Consider the following 12,969-nt stretch of genomic DNA (forward strand, 5'->3'; position numbering starts at 1 on the left):
CAAATCTGAATTTTGTAAGTTCAGTTTATAGGAACAAGCTACAGAAATGTACTGTGTTTTCCTGTTTAGTTTACAGATCCCCACTGCCCTCACGGCAAGACCTTTTTTTTTTTCCCCTTGTTAACTCCTGTCTCAAAACTCACTTCCTCTGTGCCCCCCCCCTCCGCCCCGATTCCTTCCTGTACATGATCGTGCAATCTTTTGAGGCAGACTAAGATTTTTTTCCTTTTATTGCAGGTGATGGTAATGAGGCTCTTAATTTAAGCAATAGAAAAAAAACCCTGATTTGATATTACAGTAGCTAAATAAGTTAGCTTTTTCAGCAACACAGAAAAGGAAATTCTTGGCTTCTGCCCAGCATTTTTTTTTTTAAGGCGTGGTTTTAGTTTGTTTTTTAAGCTCCAATCTGTTTTGTTGTGGAGTTGGGCCTGTCAGCTCAGCTCTCCAAGAGCCAAAACTAACAGTATTTCCCCAAACAAAGGTTCATTCAGAGAATCAGATTATACACATTGTATGCTGGAGCAGAGAGGCAGGCAAGTGAAACAACAACATTTCTACACTGAGTGAGTGTGTGTAGGACTTGTTAGGAGCCCACGCTTTAGCATCTTACTATTTGTACCTACAAAGTTAATCCCAGCTGCAGCCCTAGGATACTAATCCAGACACAACTCATTTTAAAACAAGCATTAGGGCAGCTCATTTTCTTGGTTACCGAGTTCATCTTCCTTACCTGAAATCTTCCTGCAGTAGTGGACTCTAGGTTTGTGGAGGGATGTTACATCGCCCACGCTCCACAAATGACAGTAGGGAGCTTTATGCTGAAGTTACATTAACCATTTTAAAATAACCAAACCCTCCTCGCTGTTTGATTCATTTCCTTTTAAAAAATAATACTTCAATCTTGATGACAGAGATACTAGAACAGACATTTTCCCTCTATTAAGAGCATTATATATTAAGTGTTAGAAAAATAAAACCCAAAAAACCCAAGTTATCTACTGGCAAATTGAAATTGCAACACCTGCCAAAGAACATGTTATCTGGACTGATTTTACCCAGGAAGGCTGAGGTATGCACCTCCTGAAAACCAACCGCAAAGTAAAAGATCAGCCATATACCAGAAGGAAACATTCCTGCCCTAACAAAAAACTGCAAAGTAAAAGATCAGCCATACACCAGAAGGAAACATTCCTGCCCTAACAAATGCACTATAAACCTTCATTTATTTATTTTACAAATTGAACATTACTTTAAGCAAAATTTAGAAGTTTGACTTACTTTGCATAAATGAAGGTTTGCAGTGTCTGGGCTCTTGCTCTGATAAAGACTCTGTCTGTGCTGTGGGCTCACGAATGGACTCAGTAAGTTCCATGGCAGGCTGAACGCTACCCTGGCTTATACCAGCAGACCTGTGCTTTGCCAAGGCAACGTACTGCAGCCTCTTCAGAGGAAAAGCAAGAGGTGAAAAACTCACGTTTTGAGAGTATTATCACACCTACACTGACAGCTTTTCATACCACCATTACGTCAATCAAGGAAAGGAGTTTTGAGCTGTAGTTTTAGACAACCATCACATGGCCAAGGTCTGCTATACGAAGAGGAAGGCTTGCAGACAGCTGGGAAGGACTGCTGCAGAAATGCTTTCAACTGAAGCAGGTTTCGTGCAAGTTATGAAAGGGTGAAAAAGAGTGCTGAAACAGTACAGGATGAAAGAGAACATAAAGAACAGTACAAATGTCAAGGAGACTTGGAGGTTATAGTGTCCTTCAGCCAGCATCTATTTAAAGACTCAGAATATTTAGACAGTTTCTCATTTTCAGTCAGAAATCAAAGGGTATTTCTAGAAATATTCCTGCTTTTCAGACTTACGTCCAACATTGACCCACTTTACCAAAGAACTGAAACAGCAAGAAAACAGAAAAAGCTTCATAAGCAAGTGTCATTAATAGTTCAGTTAAAAGGCTGAAACACAGGCCTCACCATCAGCATCTATCACTATCTCTCAAGCAAAACCTCTCCTTGATCCCTGCTGCACTTCAGTTTGCTCATCTACAAAAGTCACGTACTTTGTAACTGCATAAGCATTAAAACTTTATAAAATGTCACATGTTTCAACTGTCAAAAATCAAGGTCTTCTTCAAAGAACTACCAGAGCTACCATCATGAAAAAAGACATTGACATAGAGAACTTACACAATGCTTGGAGATCCAGGGTTGGAGGCACGTACCACTACTTTCATTTGCCCAAATCTGAAATAACCAGGACGAAGAACAGCTGCCCATGGCCACAAAGTATGTCAGTGGCAAAGTGAGGACAGACCACCAGCCGGTCATATCCCAGCCACACCCCCCGTACTAGAAATGCTACTAGCAAGAGTAAGTTTTAGCAAGGATTACATCTACATATTTCAATTTACACATTCCTCAGCTCTTGGTGAATTTCCCAGCATGACAGAATAATTTATGAAATATTTTAATATGTCCAGTATGAAAATGCTATAAAGGTAACACACTAAGAACTAAGCTGGCCTGCACCTGCCTTATCATTTTATTTGGCACGGCTGTTTCTCAACTTGTGTTTCATCAACGAAAAAGACAGAAGAAAGTAGTCTTAACTTTTCTCCCACTCAGCTAGAGAATTCAAGACAACATAGAATCCATTTTTACCTCTGTGGCAAAAGTTTTTTCTGTTTACAAATAAACATTAAAATATCCCTATTTTCTAAATTATTTCTGGGGTCTGCTAGGAACACATCTGTTGGTCAGATATCAGCATGCTTAAAAATGTTCGTTCTCCTCAAATTTTCCTTTAGAAGAAAGCATCATTGTAAACATTGCCAGTAGTTTAAAATCTTACAATGAAGAGAGTTAAAAAACTTTTGCAGTAATACAGGCTTATTATTTTAAAAATAAATTCCACAGGAAATTGTTCTGATTTTTATTTAAATAAATACTGCAAACCAAAGTTTCTACACTGGTATAAAATGTTAAGAGACACAATCTGTCATTTATTTGTAAAAAATAAACTCCACAGGAAATTGTTCCGATTTTTATTTAAATAAATACTGCAACCCAAAGTTTCTATACTGGTATAAAACGTTAAGAGACACAATCTGTCATTTATTTGCCTGGCAGATTAGATGTAGACATGGAAAGCACAGAAACTGTGATAATCTTCACTTTGCAAGTATTCAGTAAAAAAAAGTTCCTTTGAGGTAAGAACTACTGATTTAGGCATCGGTTTGAACCTACACTGTATAAATTTAGCACGTACTCTGTACAGGGGAGTTCAAATCTCAGTTGGACGTGGATGCCAATGCATGTTTAATATTGAATTAAATCCTACATAAAAGGAAAATTATGGTAGCACACACAATCACTACAAAAGGCAGGAAGCATCTGAATTCATACGTAGGTATCTTTGCACATTTCTTATTATGGAAAGCCTTTATTATAGGATCACAAGCAATCTGTCCACATCCTAAGCCTCTGTGTACAGAATAGATGGTACGCAGCACATCCTGAATATTTCGCACTTTCATTGCTGGCCTCTCACACTGTTTGCTTTTCAGTGCTCATGCCTTGATTTATAGGTTATTATTTGACCTTAACAAATTCCTCACAAGCTTATCTACAGTGCTTTCACCCTCATTTTGCAGAAGGGAAACTGAGGCATAGACCTATTAACATTTCATTATCCTCTTCTCTTATCTGGCTAATGTGAGATGACATGCCTGTGTTTGCATCCAAAACTGCATCCAGTTCCCTTTCCTGATCTCTCACCATGCCAGATGGACCTCTTGTCGACGCTCCGACCACCTCTACTGTCACTGCTTTGACTAGCTGCTACCTCCGGTTTCTTAGAAAATTACAATCTCACCAAGTTTAAAAACAGTTTTGCAGGACAGAGCACTCCACTTGAACACGAGCCACCTCCTCACCAAATTTCAAGGCCCTGCTCCGATCCTTAGGGTAATATAATCTTTGAAAAATGATTGGAACTTCTTTGGGTTTTGTGGGGTTTTTTTGTTTTTTGTTTTTTTTTTTTTTTAATACAGGCAATACATTTTGTTTTGGTTTTAATAGTAGAACAGACTAAACCACTTTGAACAACTTCTCATCCATAAAAACACATGCTCAGACATTGGAAAGTTCAGATCGAACAGTTAAACCAATCAAAAGTACAGTTACACAGCAGGGATTGGTGGGCAACTTAAAGAACAGGAGGTGCTACCAGTGCTGCCGACAGTAATTGCTGCGTAAGAGGGTGGGAAGTAAATTCTTTTTAATGTTTTCTGCAGCGTAGCTTAATGCCTCATGTTTTAAAGGAATCACCCTTGTAACAAAACTATCATGTTATCTGTGTATTTACAGCAGAAAGCATGAAACCTGCTCACAGAATGCCAGACAGCTGTTGTCTGCCTGCAAGCTGCAGGCCAAGTATTGAAGTCAAACTACGATAGATGCAAACCTTCAAATCCAACCCCCTCTCCAGTTCCCTTTCTCGCCGGTGTTAGGATTGCAAGGTTCATGTAGCTCAGTCAGTGTCCGTGCCCTGGGCCAGAATGACCAGAAAATGAGCATTCAGCATCATTCACAAAGCTGTCAAAACTATTTTTAACACAACTAGCCTGAGAACTTTCATTTAGGGAACACATGTTCTATTCTTTGCCTGAAAGGAGCAGAAGACAAACATCAGCTTTAACATACCTCGCAACTTTATAATACACAATGGTGCACCAGTACCTAACGCTTATCAGCAGCCCTGAGGGCTGTGAGAGTTATCAAGTTTTCTTTGCTGTATCATCTTTACCAACAGCTTGCTTTTCAGCTCCCTCCCTGATTCATGCTTCCCTTTTCTAAAAGGGCCACCACACTGAATGCACCACTTCTCCTCTCCATCCCTTCCTTCTCTTCATCTTGCCTCCCTCCTGCTCAAACAAGGTTTAGAAGATTCTGGTGACGCAAAGGAAACATTATATATCTAACAATGTTGCAGGTGGCGTAACAAGGATACCACCATCAGTTCTACTGTGATCTTTTCTTACAAAATCTCTGATAGGAGGTAGAGGAACTGTCCTACTGCTATCGACTGTTACAATGATAATGATCAACACATTGTATTGATAAACATATCAAGCAAGTAATTCATATCAGATCAATACATTTGGTTTTCCTTGATGACTGTTACAATGATCATGATCAACACATTCTATTGATAAACATATCAAGCAAATAATTCGTATCAGATCAATACATTTGGTTTTCCTTGAAGTGTTTCCTGCACGCTGAAAAGAAAGGTCATTTTGAGAGCAGCTCCAATAAAAAGGGAAGTGATCCTACTCACTTATTTCACAATCTGTTGAAATTTTCCACTTCTTCCTAAAACTTGATTTCTGCCACTGGCTTTTCATCAACCTTCTCAGAATCAGAATACTCATTACAAAGAGCTGTTTTCTGATACAGATGATCAGGAACTGATACTGTTGTCCAGTGCACCTTCCTTCTCATTTAAAAGGATGGCTGTTGGCAAGGCCCCTCTGGCACAGAGTTACAAACACGTCAGGATCCTTTTGAATGTTCAGGCCTCAGCCTAGATTAATAAACTGATCAAGATGTGATGATCTAGGACCTTGTTTTAAGCACCTAAATTATGGTTCAAAGGCTTTTCACACGCAGAGCCTTCTGAAAAACCCAAACAAACCATATCAGCATGGCAGATCAGCGCAGTTCTCTGCGCAGCACACATTACCGACAGGAACCCAGAGCTGTTTACCGTGTGCAACAGGCACGGAAACCTTAAACCAGCACTTCTGCCACAGAGGACAGCGTAACGTTCTCTGCATAACATTACATGCCTATAAATACACTGCAAGACTTCAGGGATCTTATTCTGAAAGCGACTTAAGTGTTTTAAAAAGAAGAGGCACTCCCCCACCTCTTCCCTTGTGAAACAAAGCTTTCATACCAGCTGTCTGCATCAACTCCCTGCAGCATGAGAAACACCAGACTTATTACCAAATTCAGTTATTAAAGACTCAAGACTGCAACAGCACATACAGTTTATTCAAAGTTTACATAAAAGCTGAACCAGAAACTACACAAAAGACAGAAGTAGACTAAAGGCACTGTTGTGTTACTACTAAGGCTAGTGAAAGATCAAAAAAAAAAATCGCATAGAAAGATAATGTAAGGAGAAAACCCCTTCCAGAGCTAACATAAAACAGACTGGAATGAGGAAAAAAAGAAGTTTTTAAAAAATAAAAGGACTTCTAAAAGGCCATGCACACCTCACAGGAAAAGCCTCTACTTAGAGCTTTGTAGGATCTAAGTGCAAACAAATGATTTAACAATGCCTTCACCAAACCCAGCCCTTCAATTAGAGGTGAACATCACATAGACCTGTGAAGTGGCAGTTCCTCCTGCCCCTGCTACAGGAGCAGCCACATCTCAAAGCACGGCAGTGAAACTCCCTGGGATTCACCAGTCAAAGACCACAGCCTCCTAGGAAGGCTGAACATTCAGAGAACGAATAGTGGAAAACAGACGTTCACCTCTGGGTCACCAGCTCAAACAGGAGCTGGGGAAACTTGTCTGCCGCACGGCAGGAAAGGCTGCACAAGTGACCCTTCGTTAATTAACTGGGACACAGGGCGGTGGGGGGGGATACTAATGCTGGTGACACACAACCCTCACCACACTTTTCCCAGACGGCTCTTGTTGCCCATTTAGGATTGGACAGGCTGAGAGAGATGCCTGGTTCTCACACACAGAGACAGAGAGAAGATCAGCCCTGTCCTTGGGAAAGTGGCTCCAGCCATCCTGAAGTTTGTTACTTTATAATGATGGTCATTATGGTCATGATGCTCACCACAGCACAGGGCATTGACGAATGTTTCATAGCAGTTACCTTTACAAAGCAGTATTTAACCTCACTATATGCAGTAAATGTCAGAGAAAGACCTTGGTTTTATTGCCATATAACCGTATAAAGTCATTCCTTTGCTCACAGTAACCACCATGCTTAAATATCTACCAGCAAAGCAGTTCAGAAATTCTCACACCATTCACCTGTGCACTAGTTAAAAGATACAGCTGGACTGACTTATCCCCTTTCCTTACCAAGAACACATTTTCAAATGCACCGAGATGATTTATGTCCTAAAGCCAGTGGTGATTCCCAAGTAAAACATATGACAATATCAGCACTTTCCTGAATCTTACTACAAAAAAAAAACCCCATCGCTAAATGACCCTCACACAAGTCTCTTCTTTGAACCATGTTTTGCCCATGTGCCAAAATCACAATAAACCAGCCTCAACCTTCACTTTGTAGAGTCCCTTAGAATGCTCAAATGAAAGGTAAATAACATTTCTTACATGTTTATTGCTATAGAGGGAAGCAGTCTCTAAACTTCCTATCATCTGCCTCCCCATTTTAAAAAGCCTGCTATATCCACACAGCCTGTAATCGCCACATGCAGAGGTCAGACCCCAAGCCTACTAATGTGCTAATAAAAACTGCTAATAAAAATTTTAGGCTCCTTAAGCTCTGCTAAGATTTTTACTGGAGATTTGAGTGTTCTACTTGTATGACTGGATACTGAAAACAGATGGGATCCATGCTGGGCTTCTAAACAACAGCCTTCACAGACCAAAACTTTATTAGAAACAGTAATGAATTGGCTTTTATTGCAGATTTCTGTGCATCTACTTGGAGAGTCTCGGAGTTGTGCTGTGCTTTTCAATAACACCTGCTGATTTGATAAAGCAAATGAGAGAAATCTAATGATATGGTTCCTATGAAGGGTTAATTATTTCACACAGCAAGGGACAGACCAGAACGTAGGAATGCCTCTTGTTCCCATGCAGTTTGATTACAGATTACCCCTCTGTCACAGGAGGAATGACTCAGATCACAGAATCATTCAAGTCACAAACATATTGGCTCGCTGCTTTCACAATACAGTGGAATATCCAATACCTTCAGGCAGTCGGTGAGGGAAGGCAGCAGCACAGAAGGCGGCTGATACCACAGACAGTAGCCACAGAGCAACACAAACTGCGCTTATCTGCAGCTTCCAGAGACCAAATGCCACTGACATACGCTGTCCCATGCTGCCTCGAAGAAAACACGACTCTGTACCAAGCAAAAGGTATAAAATGAGAGCACTCTAAAGCTGTAATTTTCATAAGGCGAAAGACAAATCTCTTCTTTAGAAGAAAAAAGGTTAGCCAACACTGAAAGTGCTGCCTGGAATTTTTTCCACAGCTGATACTAAAACGCTGTCTAGATCACTCTAGTACCTGGCAGCAGACCTCGCCTCCTTTAGCAAGAGCTGTAACAACACCCGTAGAGGTTCAGCCAAAGGTCCAGCTTTCCCAGTACTCTGTCTCCAGCAGTGGACACGAGCAGGTGTTTGGGGAAGAGTGAGAACAGGACGAATATGTTTGTATGAGACTCCCTCCAGCTCCCAACCACCAGCCCCCTACAGCCCCTCTCAACTGTAAAGAAAAATTATATTAACTACTATATTAACTTACTCCCTGAAAATTAATTGGAAGAACTACGTTGTTCCTTCTTTTGCTGTGTTTATAGACACTTTCCCCCGCCTCCATACCCGGGTGAGTTGAGTATGTGTATTGATTTGGCAGGTCTCTGCTTTGAAAAGGGAGGGATAATGACATTTTTAATAGAGATTAGCCACTATGGTGGCTACTGCAACGACTGGGATATCCCAGCTTTTGGATAGACTGTTTCAGGCTCTCGGCTATTTTGCAATCTCTGCTATTTTCAACAGGTTTTAGGTGTCAAACATGATTGCTAATTACCTGAAATAAGTGCAGTTTCCTCCTTGAGGATATTTGTATCTTTGATCGAGTCAGTTCTCCCATCCCAACACTAGGTTCATTTGAAATAAGCTGACAACATGCAAAGAACTTCTCTGGCTCTGTAGCAGATCTAAGTATTTCACAATCGTATCAAAAGCCTTTGACCTAGTGCTTCCTTTCTAAGAGTTCCAGATCCTCAAACCCAGAAAAGCCATTTTTGTGTGTGCTCCCAGATCATGAACCTGTTCCCTTCACTACAATCCCTCCTCTCAATTTTCCTTCTCAAGAGCTGTGTTACAAAGAGCAAAAGCAAGTAGATCATTCCCTTTCACTGCTTCATGCTTTCCCACATCTGGCATGCCATCACCATACCTTCTATTCACGTTCTCCCAACCTCCACCCTGCCAGGGACAGATGTTTACCAAGCAAACGGAAAGCTGGACTAAGCTGAAGTGCCTGTGCAGATACTAATATGCAGGAGTTTGAACGTATACAGGGAAACATTTATACCTTCTTTGGACACTACACAGAATGAGTTAACGTGAGAAGCATGTAACATCCAGACCTTTACGTGCTGCTAACAGACAAGCAAATTTCAGAGCCCATTCTTGAATCCACAACGCAGCTTAGCAGAACCTGGACTTCATCATGTGGCCTCTCAGTCAAATACGCTGAGTTCTCCTGATGCAGGCAGTTGTCACTGTAAATATTATTAGCAGAGCTTGACTTGCCATGGATAAGCTTACTCACAAGGCTACAGCTTCTATACAAACATTCAGAAATTCATCAGAATTAGCAGAGATCAAACATCCCAGAAAATAACAAATTACAACATTCTTTGCTCTGGGAAATGTGGCAGCAGATAATATCCATATCCATTGACTGGCAGATCAGGAATGCAACAAGATCTTCCACTGGCCTCCTCCTGTTTGGCACTTCTTCTCTAACAGCTGCCAGGCCCGCAGCCCAGGTATTTCCTTTTTAACTTTTTTTTTCCCCTCATTTTTCTTTTTACATGCATGCCTTTCCTTCTTTACCTTGTTGATCACTTCTGCCTCTGACACACTGCAAAGTAATAGTTTTCAGTAACTAGTACAGGCTACATCAAGTGTCATACCACAGCACCAAAAGCAAAAGTCTGCATAGTAAGAAGATAATGAAGAGCAGTCACGGACTTCAAAGAAGAATCCACAACTCATGCTCCATTTGGTCCCTGTCCCTTTGGAATGGTGTCAATAGTGACAACAAACAGTGAATAGCTTTAACAGCAGCCTAAAATCTGGATGCAAGATGCAGCAAGAAGAATTTAGCAGAATAGCCTATGATGGCTGACATGCGTATTCACATGAATGTACAGTTGCTAGATAGTAACTAAATGCAGTGGGCCTAAGTTATTTTTAGGTCTATTGTGAACCCAATGTCACTTCATTCCAGCTGGTCCAAAGATACATCATCACACAGGCCTGGGCTCTGTATCATCACTCCTGGTTTGATGGTCTGAGTCTAACTCTTGCCCTACACTAGACTTTCACTGCCAAGGTGACAAAGCCCCTGGCACAGACAGGGCGATGTGGACATGGACAAGAAGAGCGTTTTGCTCACGTCAGCTGGGGAAGTGGTCTGGCTGCTGGATAGAGAAGTCGCTGCATTCGCTGCAGCCCTCCTAGAGGTGTCCCAGCCATGCTGGCCAAGGTCACTTCAGTGGACGTGTCCTTGAACCGCTGCAGGCAGAGCACCCGTTACTATGGGACCTTGAGGGAAGAGAGAGTAAACAAAGTGGCAGAGGGAAAGGGAGGCCAGGATTTTGAGTAAACATCCCATACTAGAGAGTACTGAAAACAATGAAACTTGACAGATTCCAGCAGCAAAAGTGTCCTTCGTGCCTCTGCAATGTTCGCTTGGATCTTGTTATGCAGGCATATCACTTAAAAAAAACCCTGCCGATATATGAGGACTAGCAGGTTTCACTGTTGAAAGGATCAGTGAAAAGAAAAGGTCTCATCCTGTTTATATATGCTTCTGCAGATCTGTTCTAAGCAGTAATACAAGATGCAACACAAACTCTACAGGACAGACCAGTCTTGCACACCTCTTGCACCCAGCCTGGCAAGACAAAGCCCCAGGACCAAGTTCCTGTATTTACCACAGCTATTCTAATGGCAATAAGGCTCTGGTGTTTACACAAGCTCTCGACACAGTTACCTCTGAAGTGCCCACACAGGCAGGACTCTTTCAGAAGAACAGCAGAGTAGACATGGCATGGGAGGCCAGCAGTGCAGAGGACCACATGTATATCACACAGAGGGCTCAGACCAGGGCAGACTTGCAAGCTGCCACCTTCCCCCCAGATTTGCAAGATCCCAGTATAAACAATGCAGCTGCTGTCTCACTTCCGAAACTAGTAACTGCTTCCTTGCAATACACCATCAGCTAAACTAGAAGTAGATAGACAAGAAAGTCTCTAACTGTGCATTACTCTTGTAGATAATGTGCTGTGAACACAAAAGCAAGGATCAAAAAGCTGTCTAACAAGTCATTAAAATTTAACAAGTCATTAAAATCGTTCTGTGCTTTTCAGGAAAAGGGTTCAATTCATTAAGTAGCATGCTTAGCTACTTAAACAATTGAATCTTTTTCCTAGCATCAGGGTATGTCACAAAACGTATCATGTCAAAAGGGTTATCTGTAGGTCAGCAGTAGTCTGGCCAAAACACACTTACATATCACTAATTAAAGAGAATCAGATTCTTTCACTAATACCCTGCTGTATGATAATCCAAGTGGTGGCCTGCAGGCCCTTTCCATCTGGCCTGTCACCTTTTGTTTTACTCTTAAAGGAGACAAAGCAGCTCTGAGAACCACTCCTAACACCCTGGGCTTTGTACTTCTAATGTACCTTCCAAGTGGCCACCGTCCAGGTAACTGACCAAGGGAAGGAATCATTTCTCTGTGCCTTGGGCCTAGATGGCTTCCTACTGTCCTCTCCAGTCCCATTTTCTGTTATCCATCTGACAGCACAGCTGGACAGACCAACTTTAACAATACTAGTATTTCATAAAGGTAACTGATGCTGAGCTTGCTCTTAAGTAGCACCTAGAGTTGGAATACCTTAAGGCACAAACTGAATGGTTGTCTGCAGGGTAATCGCCATTTCCTCTGTTTACTTAACAGAGAGGGAATGGCGATTACCCTGCGGACAACCATTGACACCTCCACAGAATGGCCAAGGTGTCATTCAGGCTTCCCTTTAACACTCGCTCCTCCGAGGCATTAGGCCTGTAAGAGACCTGTCGGAGATGTCACATGTAGGCGAATGACAGTAAGATAAACACTGTCCCCACAGGAGTTTGAGTAGGTAAGTATCTGCTCAATCCAACACTACATCTAACACAGTGAGGCAGAGTCCAGCAACTGCAGCACACCAAGCCAAGGGAGGAAAGCAGACGAGGAGCCCTCATCATTTGTGCTTGCAGAGTAAAGACGGTTCCCAAGAGGCTGGGTCCTTCAGCTACCTGGAGTGGTACGTTCACCTTCTGAACACCTCTCTCCTACAGAAAGGGGTCATGCCTCACGTAGCAGTTAAGGGTTTGACAGCTCAGGGAAGCTGATGCCATTTAGACTTCCAAGCCCAACAAAACAACTCTCCACAGGTGAAAAATCTGAATTCCCTTATGAATAATACATCTCCCATTGTTCTAAAAAGCAGGAGGGTTTTCTAGATTCTCCAGAAGACTGCCATCCGCAACAGACTCGGGAACCCAGAGCTGATGCCCCAGATATTCAAGCTTCCTTGGCGACTGCCCGGGGAGAGCGATGATGCCTCTCAGAACCACAGCCACCAGTCACGACAGGGAGCAGGTGCTTTTCACAGGCAATTCAGTCAATGCCCAAGGCAGTCAGCAGAACACTGCCTTCCAGAAGCATTATGATTACCATTAAAATACCAGCCTGGTTTTATTACCCTGTAATTTGCATCTGTAGGGTTTCTCATCAGTTACAACAGCCAGTAGCTTTTCTAACAGAGGTGTCACTAAGCTGCACATAATCTTCCTCTTCCCCTCCTAAATCTTTCTTCCATTTGTCTCCTTTCCTTTATTATTTAAGTTTGTAGTTGAAGTGTCATCTTTGATATGGCTT

The sequence above is a fragment of the Cariama cristata genome, unplaced genomic scaffold, assembly GCF_000690535.1.
Source record: "Cariama cristata isolate BGI_N322 unplaced genomic scaffold, ASM69053v1 scaffold4509, whole genome shotgun sequence".
Classification (NCBI taxonomy): domain Eukaryota; kingdom Metazoa; phylum Chordata; class Aves; order Cariamiformes; family Cariamidae; genus Cariama; species Cariama cristata.